We start from the raw sequence: 12,206 nt of genomic DNA, 5'->3' as shown, positions 1-12,206 counted from the left end.
CAGCTTTCCTAAAGAAGTATGGCATTAAGCATCACCTAACCATTGTATACATGCCAGAACAAAATGGTGGCAGTGAACATGCCAAATGCAAAGCAAAGAGTATGGACTATGCTAAATGATGCCAGCCTTGATAAAGTGTTTTTGGGCAGAAACTGAGCTTATGGCAATATACCTAAATATTCGTGCATCCACAATGTCATACCTGTAGTTCACGGGCAAATTCCGCTGTATGTGTATCTAATGTAAAAGCATAGAAACACCACAGAAATAAGTGAACTAAAGGCTTTATTTAAAAACACACAGGATAATGCAAAGTGAAGCAGGTTGTAAACAGTAACAGAGGCGGATTTAGACTTCATGGGGCCCTAAGCAAGACATCAATTTGGGCCCCCCTTTCTCAAACAGTCCTCATTATGTGCCCACAGTGTCTCACTGGCATGCCCCCTCCACAGCAGCGCGTTCCCCACTACACAACATCACTGCACTACACCCCCCATAGGCTACAATACTTTGCTGCACTACACCACTACACTAAATCCCCCCCAATACACTGCACCACTTCGCTACATTACATCACTACAGTACACCTTCCTATACACGTCACTAGATCACTACACTACACCTCTACCCCCCCAATATGCTGCACTAAATCACTGCACAGCACGCCCCTAATACACATCACTACATTACATCACTATGCCCTCTTACATGCTGCACTACATCACTACACTACACCACATCACTACACTACAATATGCTGCACTACATCCCGCTACTGTATATGCTGCACTAAGTCGTTACACCCCCCCATACACTGCACTACACCCCTCACCCAAAATACTGCACTACATCCCCCCTATATGCTGCACCAAGTCAGTACATCCCTTTTATATGCTGCACTACATCCCTCCGATACGCTGCACTGTCATTACACACACACACACTGCATTAATCATTACTCCCCCATATGCTACATTAATCATTACACACTCAACCCCCTGATATGCTGCACTAATCATTACACCCCCCATATGCTACTTTAATCATTACACACACAAACCCCCCCATATGCTGCATTAATAATTACCCCCCATATGCTGCATTAATAATTACCCCCCCATATGCTGCATTAATAATCACCCCCCCATATGCTGCATTAATAATTACCTCCCCCATATGCTGCATTAATAATTACCCCCCCCCCCCCGATATGCTGCATTAATAATCACCCCCCCATATGCTGCATTAATAATTACCCCCCCCATATGCTGCATTAATAATCACCCCCCCCATATGCTGCATTAATAATCACCCCCCCTCCCCCCATATGCTGCATTAATAATTACCTCCCATATGCTGCATTAATCATTACACACACACACACTCATTGCCTATTCAACATACAGTAAATGTGCTACAGGTGCACTGCGGACACCCGGATCTCCAGAGTCTTACCCAGGCCGAAGTGAGTCCTGGGAGTCAGGCTGGCAGCACATCCTTTCCCATAGTGTCTGGAGACAGCTGGATGACGCTTCTTAGCGTTGTCTCATTACCGCAGCGCACACAGTGGGGATGCCCGCAGGACGCTGGAAAGCAACCTGCTTGTGGTGCCACTGTGTCCAAGGTTGTGGCTTCCTGTAGAGCCGAAGTGGGTCCTAGGGCCCGCCGACTACTGCCCGGGTGGTAAATTAATAGACAGCACACAGTGAATATTCGGCCCAGTCGGCGGGCCCCTGCAGGATTATTGTAGATGATACAGGCACTAGGATTATCGCAGATATCTCACTTGTAGCATACATTCCATTAGCCATACCTCCCAACATTTATTAATCAGTGGTTCGGACAATTGCGCAGCAAAGCCACGCCCACTCTTGGAAAAGGGGTGTGTCTATCTGAAAGGGGCGTGGCATTGCGGCCCAAAAGTGGAACAACGGGACAGTCCCAAAAAATGGGACTGTCCCGCGAAGATCAGGACAGTTAGGAGGTATGCATTAGCCAGTAAAGTGAACACAACAGGAACAGTGGGAAAAGCAGGTCACTAACAGTAGCATATTGTCCATTTCGGTGTGTATTGCGTAACCAGCGGCCGGGAAACCGCCGGTCACTATACCGATGCCGGCATCCCGGCATTTAGATGCCCGCGGGGGGGGCGGCCGAAATGAAGCCCCTTCGTTCGCCATGGTTCTATTCCCACTTCATGGGTGTCGTGGACACCCACGAGTGGGAATAGTCCCTGTTAGTCGGCATGTCGACTGTCGGGATTGTGGCTGGGCGGGATGTAGGTTCCAGTATTGTGACCGGCGGTCTCCTGTCACATAACTACATCCCATCCATATAGCAGTGAAGTAAACTCACTGGAATACAGCAGGTAAGTCACAGAAGTATAATGGGGGTAATTCTGAGTTGATCGCAGCAGCAAGTTTGTTAGCAGTTGGGAAAAACCATGTGCACTGCAGGGAGAGCAGATATAACATTTGCAGAGAGTTAGATTTGGGTGCGTTATTTTGTTTCTGTGCAGGGTAAATACTGGCTGCTTTATTTTTACACTGCAATTCAGATTTCAGTTTGAATAGACCCCACCCAAATCTAACTCTCTCTGCACATGTTATATCTGCCTCCCCTGCAGTGCACATGGGCCCTCATTCCGAGTTGTTCGCTCGTTATTTTTCTTCGTATCGGTGCGTTTAGTCGCAAACTGCGCATGCGCAACGTTCGCAATGCGCCTGCGCCAAGTAAATCTGATAAAAAGTTAGGTATTTTACTCACGGCTTAACGAAGAAATCTCTTCGTTCTGGTGATCGTAGTGTGATTGACAGGAAGTGGGTGTTTCTGGGCGGAAACTAGCCGTTTTATGGGTGTGTGCGAAAAAACGCTGGCGTTTCTGGGAAAAACGCGGGAGTGTCTGAAGAAACGGGGGAGTGTCTGGGCGAACGCTGGGTGAGTTTGTGACGTCAAACCAGGAGCGAAACTGACTGAACTGATCGCAGATGCCGAGTAAGTCTGGAGCTACTCAGAAACTGCTAAGAAATTTCTATTCGCAATTCTGCTAATCTTTAGTTCACAATTCTGCTATGCTAAAATACACTCCCAGTAGGCGGCGGCTTAGCGTGTGCAATGCTGCTAAAAGCAGCTAGCGAGCGAACAACTCGGAATGAGGGCCATTGTGTTGCCCAACTGCTAACAAAGTTCCTGCTGCGATCAACTCAGAATTACCCCCTATGTCCACACAGGAAACACTACACAGGTCCGGACACCTGGGATTGACTTAATGCTTTGGCAAGGAGGGCTCTGTGGAGCCAGATAATATAAGCAAGTCACAAGTACAGACACAGCTGCTGATTCAGTCAATTACACAGTTCAGAATGTGTTGGAATGAGTTCAGAATGTGCTGGAAACACCACAAGGGAAAGCAGCACCACATGCTGGAGATTTAGGGGGCATCTTCATAATCACTTAAATTAATATTTTCATCTACTTTTGTAGAATTTAAGTTTTGGGGCCACACATCATGAAGGTAACGCAGGAGATATCACAAATAACTCCTGCTTACCTTTCTCTTCCGAGCTGGCCTGGCGTCCCCATACACTAGTTTGGGTACCTCATTCATCAAGCTCTGAAAATACATTAATAGATTATCCCACACCCCAGCTGCTTACCTAGCGGAAGCAGTTCCGGCTTGCGATCAAGGATCCTCCTGGATCCCTCTGCTGCTGTCTTTCTTCCACCGAATTCCGGGGGGCTTGTGCACCTGCATGAACCCTGGTTCACGCAAGCGCACTAGTGCTAGCACTGATTGATTTTTTTCAGTGCTAAGAAAGTAGTAGTGAAAAAATTTGTACAGACAGCTGATTTTTGAAGCAGCTGTCTCGATGCCGGAGCAATGATGAATTGCTCCGGCGCTCGCTGCGAGTCACAATGTTAATTATCAAGTACCATCCGGCGCCTGATAATTTACATGATGAATATGTCCCTGGTAAGAATCATGACATACAATTGCTATAGAAAGCAAAACACCATTAGAGGAATTTGGCGGCAGATAAGAACCATTTGGCCCATCTAGTCTGCCCCTTTTTTTTTTTTACTATATTTTTACCTCAAACCTAATTTGATTCTTATTTCTTTGTAAGGATATCCTTATGTCTATCCCATGCATGTTTAAATTGCTCTACTATCTTAGCCTCTACCACCTCTGATGGGAGGCTATTCCACTTGTCCGCTACCCTTTCTGTGAAGTAATTTTTCCTCACATTTTCCCTGAACCTACCTCCCTCGGTATCCGTTTGGATGGTCGGCCATGTTATGGTCGACAGTCATTAGGTCGACCACTATTGGTCGACAGTGACACATGGTCGACACATGAAAATGGTCGAGTTTTTCACATATTTTTTTTGGGGGGGGAACTTTTCCATACTTTACGATCCACGTGGACTACTATTGGGAACGGTAACCTGCACCGAGCGCAGTGGTAGCGGAGCGAGGCACCTTGCCCCGAAGCATGGCGAGCGAAGCGAGCAATGTGAGGGGACGCGGTGCACTAATTGGGGTTCCCCGTCACTTTACGCAGAAAACGACACCAAGAAAAGTTAAAAAAACTCACGTCAACCTTTTCATGTGTCGACCTTTCACGTGTCGACCATTTTCATGTGTCGACCATTTGTCCATGTCGACCATGCCAATGTCGACCAATAGTGGTCGACCTAATGACTGTCGACCATAACATGGTCGACCATTCATACCGGAACCACCTCCCTCCACTCTCCGTGCATTTCCTCGTGTTCTAATACTTCTCTTTGTTTAAAGAATGTTTCCCTCCTGGACTTTGTTAAAACCCTTGATATAATTGAAAGTTTCTATCATGTCCCCACTTTCCCTTCTCTGCTCCAAACTATACATATTGAGATTTTTTAGTCTTTCTGGGAATGTTTTGTGATGTAGGCCATGCACCATTTTAGTTGCCCTTCTTTGTACAGTCTCTAATGTATTAATATCCTTTTGAAGATATTGGCTCCAGAATTGAATTAAACACAGTATTCTAGATGAGGCCGCAGGGCCGTAATTAGGTGTGTACTAGCTGTTCCTGGCACACAGCTCATGTGCACTGTGGGCACAGGCCCACCATCACAACCCGCAGGCCAAGATATACTATTACCTATCAGCTCCCCCACCATTGCTAGTAGCTGTAGCGCTGCCAGCGGTGAGGTGCGCCTCCTTCTCGGCACGCCTCATGCAATACATTACATCCCTAGCCGGATAGCACTGTAGCTGCCGAACCGCAGGCCCCGCCCCCTCCCTGGTCCCCCTCTCCGACCACAGCTCTGCCTGTCAACATGGGTGGCCGCCCGAAGCCCCGCCCAGACACTCCCACGTGCTTGCCCGTGCTGATGTGTAGATTACCAGCCATCGCAGAGGCTTCCCGGGATTCCCGTGCACTCCGAGTCCGCCCTCACCCCCACCCCTTCATGCCTCCTGTAGTATGCGGAGAGGGAGACTTCCGGTTTAGGGGAACAGAAGCCGGCAGCTGTGACTGTAAGTACTGCAAGTAGTTTATTTTGTTTTGAGTAGGGGAAGGGGGCGCAAACACACACACACACACACACACACACACACACACACACACACACACACTCTTTCTCTCTCTCTCCACACACACACACACACACACACACACTCACACTCTCTCTATATATATATATATACACACACACATACATTACACACTCTCTCTCGCTACACACATATACAAAATATATATATATATATATATACACACACTCTACACACACACAAACACACACTCATTCTCTATACACACACACACTTTCTACACACACACACACACTCTACACACACACACACACACTCTCTCTCTCTCTCTCTACACCCATACACACACACCAGGGCAGTAATAGGGAGCTTTGCCTGCCGTACTGTGTAAAAAGGAGCACTGCCTACCGTACTGTGTAAAAGGGAGCTCTGCCTGCCGTACTGTGTAAAAGGGGACTCTGCCTGCCGTACTGTGTAAAAGGGGACTCTGCCTGTCGTACTGTGTAAAAGGGGACTCTGCCTGCCGTACTGTGTAAAAGGGGACGCTACATGGCGTAATGTGTAAAAGAGGGATCTACCTGGTGTAATGTGTAAAAGAGGGCACTACCTGGCGTAATGTGTAAAAGGGGGCTCTACCTGGCGTGATGTATGATCGGTGCTCTACCTGCCGTAATGTGTAAAAGGGGACTCTACCTGGCGTAATGTATGATAGGGGCTCTACCTGGAGTAAATTGTAAAATTGGACTCTACCTGGTGTAATGTGTGCAAGTGGCACTACTGTGCGGCATAATTTGAATAATGGAGACTACTGTGCAGCATAATATGAATTGGTATTATTTTGTGGCCACGTACCTTCCCCATGAAGCTATGCCCCTATATGTTTGTTGGCCCCATTTTAACTATTGGGGGGGGCGCAGATGCTGTTTCTTGCACACAGCGCTTTAATGTCCAGTTACGGCACTATGAGGCCGTACTAATAACCTATACAGTTTCATTATTACTTCTTTCTGCTGCTGATTCCTCTCCCTATGCAACCAAGCATCTGATTTGCCTTCCTCTTTGCTTTGTTACATTGCTTACCTGCCTTTTAAGTCACCTGAAATAGTGACTCCTAGATCCCTTTCCTCCACAGCAGTTTCCAGTATAGTGCCATTAATACTATATTTAGCCTTTGGATTTTTGAGACCCAAGTGCATGATTTTAAATTTTTTGGAATTAAACTTTTTACCACGCTCTTGACCATTCTTCTAGTCTACCTAGATCCTCATCTCAGATAGCTGATGGGAGAGTCACTATGCATGCGCAATCTCGCTTATGTCATTGTGTTGAATGTCGCACTGTAGGTATGAGTTGCGGTTGCCACAATTACATGGTTGTACCACCACTGTACCTATTACTCCTATTACCGCTGTTACTACTGTTCCACAATAAACTTCATCTCCTAGTACTCCTGAGCCTGCCAATCATCATTCTTTTAGGCATGACTCATTTAACACTGCAGCCGACCCGAGTAAGTCCCAGGAATAACCGCGGTCGAGACCTGGGATGCACAACTCAGGTCTGCCCTTACACACTGCGCCAGGACCTTGGTCATGCTGACTTTCACAGGCAATAACCTGGGTGCTCAGGCTCAGCTCAGTGTGAAAGGGGTATAAGAGTTATCGGGGAATTAAGTCAAGATCTTGTGACTAGAAATAAACAGTATTCAAACAGTCCGGTTCAGCAACAGACATGTTCAGTATGGTCAGCAAGACAGGCAATATGACTAGCACAGAGAAGACTGTCATTTATACCTTGATCACCCAGTGAGCAAAAGGCTGCAGAGTAGCCCACACAATTATCACAACTCATGGCACCTGAAACCCCAGGAAGAGTGCTACAGAGAATGAGGACACTAAGGGGGTCATTTCCGAGTTGATCGTAGCCCTGCAAAATGTTGCAGGGCTAAGATCATGACCATAGACATGCGGGGGAACGCCCAGCACCGGGCTATTCCCCCCCCCCCCCCCTGCAGAAGTGCAAAAGCATCGCACAGCGGCGATGCTTTTGCATTTCAGGAGTAGCTCCCAGCCAGAGCAGCTTTAGCGTGCTGGCCGAGAGCTACTTGTCGCTCCCCGGACCGCAACGGCTGCGTGTGACGTCATGCAGCCGCTGTGGCCCACCCCCCGCACAGTCCAACCATACCTGTGTTGGCCGGTCCGCGCCCACGAAACGGCAGCCAAACGCCGCCGTCTCATCCCCCCCCGCCCAGCGACCGCCTCTGCCTGTCAATCAGGCAGAGGCGATCGCACTGCAGCGACGGCGCATGCGCAGTTCTGACCCGATCGCACAGCTGCGATAAACTGCAGTGTGCGATCGGGTCAGAATGTCCCCCAAAGTACTTTGCCAAGGTAACCGACCCATCCACCAGAAGACCCATATCGTCACCTTCAGAAGGGTTTAGCTTTGCGTAACTAGAAATTATTCTCCCCAAGCCAATACATTTTCTCCCCCCCCCCCCCCCCAATTGCCATTAGGAAAGTGAAGAGAAAAGGGTGTGGCTTCACTGCAAGAGGTGTGGCATTGCAGGTAAAGACTACTTTATACCCCAGTTTTGCAACCTGCACGCACAGATATTTGCCACCACAGAAAAAAAATCCTGATTCATGCCCCTTACATTATTTGTCATTTTTCCTCCTTTTATAAATGCTTATTATACATTATGCCACACCGCAATGGCTCTTGAACATTATGCCATACACTGTAATGCCCATTAAACAATATGCCATACACCGTAATGCCCCTGACACATTATGCCACACACCATAATACCTGTGATACATTATGTCACACACCACAATGCCCCAGAGACATTATTCCACATACTGCAATGCCGTGATACAGAATACCACACACCGTAATGCCTATGACACATTATGCCACACAACGCAATGCCCGTTATACATAATGCCACACACCGCAATGTCCATGATACATTATGCCACACACTGCAATGTCCGTGATACATTATGCCACACACCGCAATGCCCATTACACATTATGCCCCACAGTAAGGCTTCTAATTACTTTTAAATTACCTGCTTATTGCCAGGGGTTTCATGCTCTTGGTTCCATGCTTGTTGCCAGGGGTTTTCATGCTCTGGGTGTCATGCTCGTTGCCAGAGGGTAATGCTTGTTGTCAGGGGTTTCATGCACTGGGTGTCATGTTTGCTGCCAGGGGGTAATTCTCGTTGCCAAGGGTTTCATGCGCTGGGTCTCATGTTCATTGCCAAGGGTAACACGCGCTGGGTGTCATGTCTCCAGACAATCACTACATACAAAGTAAGATGCCATCATCATTGGACCAAATTTACCAGCCATCCTGACCAACATCTGAAATGGGACCATTCAGATGTTGAAAGCCTAATCGAATTCTTGGGATTACTGAGGATGACACACGCAAACACAGAAAGAAACCTTTATATGAAAGTACTACGCTTTCTGAAGTAAGGACTGATGTGAGCACCAAATGAGATGGAATTTTAGTATGAATGCATGGTGACATATGAAAGTTTAAGATAAGAAGTTTCCGTACGAGGAAAAGAAACCTTTATAGGCGTGACCCAGTGTGTATGAATGTAAGCACACATGTAAGAAGCATTTAATCACTGGCACCAGGGTGAACCTACAGTATACGGATAAAAATTTCACATCCCAGATTACTTATAGAAAAGAAGTCTGGGTGGAAGTCCCCTTTTTTAAAGCATTCACAAAGAGAAAAACTGTACATTTGTGTATATATATTGTGTTTTTTTTACATATCACCCATTGAGACTGAACCTCCACATGGGCTGCTCCATGTGAAGTTGATGAACTTTGATCCATATGGGTAACAAATAGAGCACTGTTCTAAAGTATGAGAGCTGCAATAGGGTCTCATCCAAAACTGTTTGTCGATATATTGCTAGGTGTGTATGGTGCCACATTAGGATAGGACCCTGTGTTGGCTGCTGTAGAGTGCGCAGGAATATATCTGAAACCCCATTTCATCCAGTAGGGATGGCCATTGGTGGTCTCTAATGGGCCCTACACATATAACGATCCGCCGCCGAGCTGCCCGTTGGCGGATACGGCCGATGGGCGACCCAGCGGCGGGGGGGGGGGGGGGCAGTGACGGGGGGAGTGAAGTTTCTTCACTCCACCCGTCACCTGGCTCCATTGAAGTGCAGACAAATATGAACGAGATCGTCCATATTGGCCTGCATGTACAGCCGACGGGGCACCAGCGATGAACGAGCGCGGGGCCGCGCATCGTTCATCGCTGGTGACTCCACACTCAAAGATATGAACGTTATCTCATTCAATAATGAACGATATCGTTCATATCTTTGAGGAATATCAGCCAGTGTGTAGGGCCTATTACTATGCTTTTGAAGACCATCAATGGATGCTCTCATCGATGGCCATCCCTCTTATTTCTGTGAATGACTTGCGGGCCAATCACAGCCCGAGGGCGGGGCTTCGTGGGTGTCGGGGGCAGAGCTATACTCCGTGTCCCGGCATCTTGTAAAGAAAAAAAATTTGTTTAGCCTTAGCCATCGATTGAGGGAAACCATCTGGTTCTCCCCCATCGATGGTAAAAGTATGCGACATCGGCACCAGTGGTTCTCCCCCACCGAGGATTTTGAATTATCTATGGTCAATGTCCATCCCTAGGCTCCAGTCTCCTCTCTCCTCCCTGCAGTGTGACAGTGTGGTGAGTCACCCTGCAATTCAACTCGGGCGTTGTGTGTCTGTGAGGGGAGAGACAATCTGCATTCTATGTCTAGAAGTAAGGATAGTCTGCAGTCAGAGTATGTGTTTATGTTTGGGGGGAAGGGGAGGCAGTCTGCATTACAAGTGTGGGGGAGGAGCAGTGTGCAATCCAATTGTATTGTGTATGGTGGGGGGGGGGGCAGTCTGCAGTGTGTGTAATCTGCTGTCTTAAGGTGTGTACACACGGTGAGATCTTTTCTTCCGATTCTGACTATATAGTCAGAATCGGAAGAAAAGATAGTGCAGATCGCAAGGTGACAGTCACCTTGCGATCCCGATCCGATGCCGATGCGCGGCCCCGCGCGGTAGGCATCGGCAGAAAAAATAGACTGTGCAGGCAAGTCAATCCTGACTATCTCTATAGAAGAGATAGTCAAGATTGACACTTAGCCAAAATCGCACAGTACCAGGATCGCAAGCACACTCATTATGTGCTTGCGATACTGGCTAAGTGCCGACCCGGCCCCCCGTCGCACAGTGAGAATCGGTTAAGTCCGAATCTCACCGTGTGTACACACCCTTAGTTTGTGTTTGTGTTGGGGGAGGTGCAGTCTGCAGTGAACAGGTATCCATGTGTGAGTGATATATATATGGGTGTATATGTGAGGAGAGCACTAAAATGAATCAGGAACTCTGGAATAAATTCTCAATAAATATATAATTGTTTTACAATATGTAATATTTTCCCCCTTTTTTCAAGTGAGGTGTATAACATTGTGGTGAGAAGGTCACCATCGATATGTGTATAGATAAATTGATTAATTAAGTGGGTAATTCAGTTGTGGGCGAACCGATTTGCCTAGCCAAGGTAACGCACTTTAAGGCCATAGGATAACATGCACTTTAAAGCAAAGAGGGGTGTGAATCTGTCAGGTAAAGGGTACAAGTCAGGCTCCTGTTGACATTTAAATGCCGCTGCAACAGCAGCTCACTCCCTTCGCCCACAATTGAATTCCTTCCTAGCCCCCCTTTTTCAAATCCTGCAGTTACCTCTGGTGCCGTCCTCTTTTTCCCATCTTTTCTCATGGTACACCTATTTTATATGCCTCTGAGACTGACCCAATTCCTGACTTCAATACAGATAACTCAATGAGTAACACTCCTACTTCAGAGTGCTGACAGAAGTCCCACGATAGTGTTATTGTTAATGTCAATTTAAAATAAATGAGGTTCATTTTACACAATCTCTTCTTTGCCTTTCTCCCCCCTTTCTCTGCTTCTCTCTCCTCTCTGCCCCCCCTCTCTCCTCTCTCTGCCTCTCTCCCTCTGCTTTCTCGTTCTCATCTCTGCCCTCTCTCCTCTCTGCCTCTCTTTCTCTCCTCTCTAGCTCTCCACCTCTCTTACACTCTCTCTCTCTCTCTCTTTTTAAACAGCTACCGCCAGCTCACACCTCACTTCTTACACCTGTCAATTGTGTCTATCCTTTTGTTGTTGCCCATTTTTGGTGCCCTTTTCGCTCTGAAACTGCAACTCAAACCTCTCACAGCAGGGGGATGTCCACTGCGAGCTCCCCCTAAAAGAAAAGTACAGATCTATCCCTGCAGGTGTTGTTAGTCGGGGACGATTCTGCTCGTCTCAAGCCCCTGCACCAGCAGCAGGGCGACTACCAGGACAGCTGCTTCTGTGGCAGAGGATGGAGACAGTGGCGGATCCAGGGGATGGGCACTCAGGCCCGTGCCCCCCCCCCCCTGTTATTTGTGTTTTTTTAATCGGAGAGCAATCTCCACCTGATAGAGCCGGCGGGCACTAGTGCAGTAGTCCCAGGAGGCCCGGCGGCTGCCTGCTGCTACCATACTGCTAATGTAGCAGGCTAGGTGCAGCGAAGTGCGCGACTCCACGAAACCACGCCCGGAGCTGCGGTAGTCCCA

General features: G+C 47.7%; 1 protein-coding gene and 1 long non-coding RNA gene across 9 annotated transcripts in view; one reads left to right on the top strand and one right to left on the bottom strand.

The window, feature by feature from the left end:
- LOC134928074 (beta-Ala-His dipeptidase-like) overlaps window positions 1–12,206 on the top strand; it is a 152,350-nt gene that overhangs the window by 5,983 nt on the left and 134,161 nt on the right. The gene's annotated exons all lie outside the window — the stretch shown is intronic.
- LOC134928075 (uncharacterized) overlaps window positions 1–12,206 on the bottom strand; it is a 152,348-nt gene that overhangs the window by 17,963 nt on the left and 122,179 nt on the right. Inside the window, exon 2 of the long non-coding RNA XR_010177822.1 lies at window positions 8,622–8,854. This is a non-coding gene — a long non-coding RNA (uncharacterized LOC134928075). The remainder of the gene's footprint in view (window positions 1–8,621; window positions 8,855–12,206) is intronic.

The sequence above is a fragment of the Pseudophryne corroboree genome, chromosome 5 (assembly GCF_028390025.1).
Source record: "Pseudophryne corroboree isolate aPseCor3 chromosome 5, aPseCor3.hap2, whole genome shotgun sequence".
In the NCBI taxonomy this organism is placed as follows: Eukaryota; Metazoa; Chordata; class Amphibia; order Anura; family Myobatrachidae; genus Pseudophryne; species Pseudophryne corroboree.
Note: the sequence above shows the minus strand (reverse complement) of the source record. Positions and strands in the feature narration are given on the sequence as shown.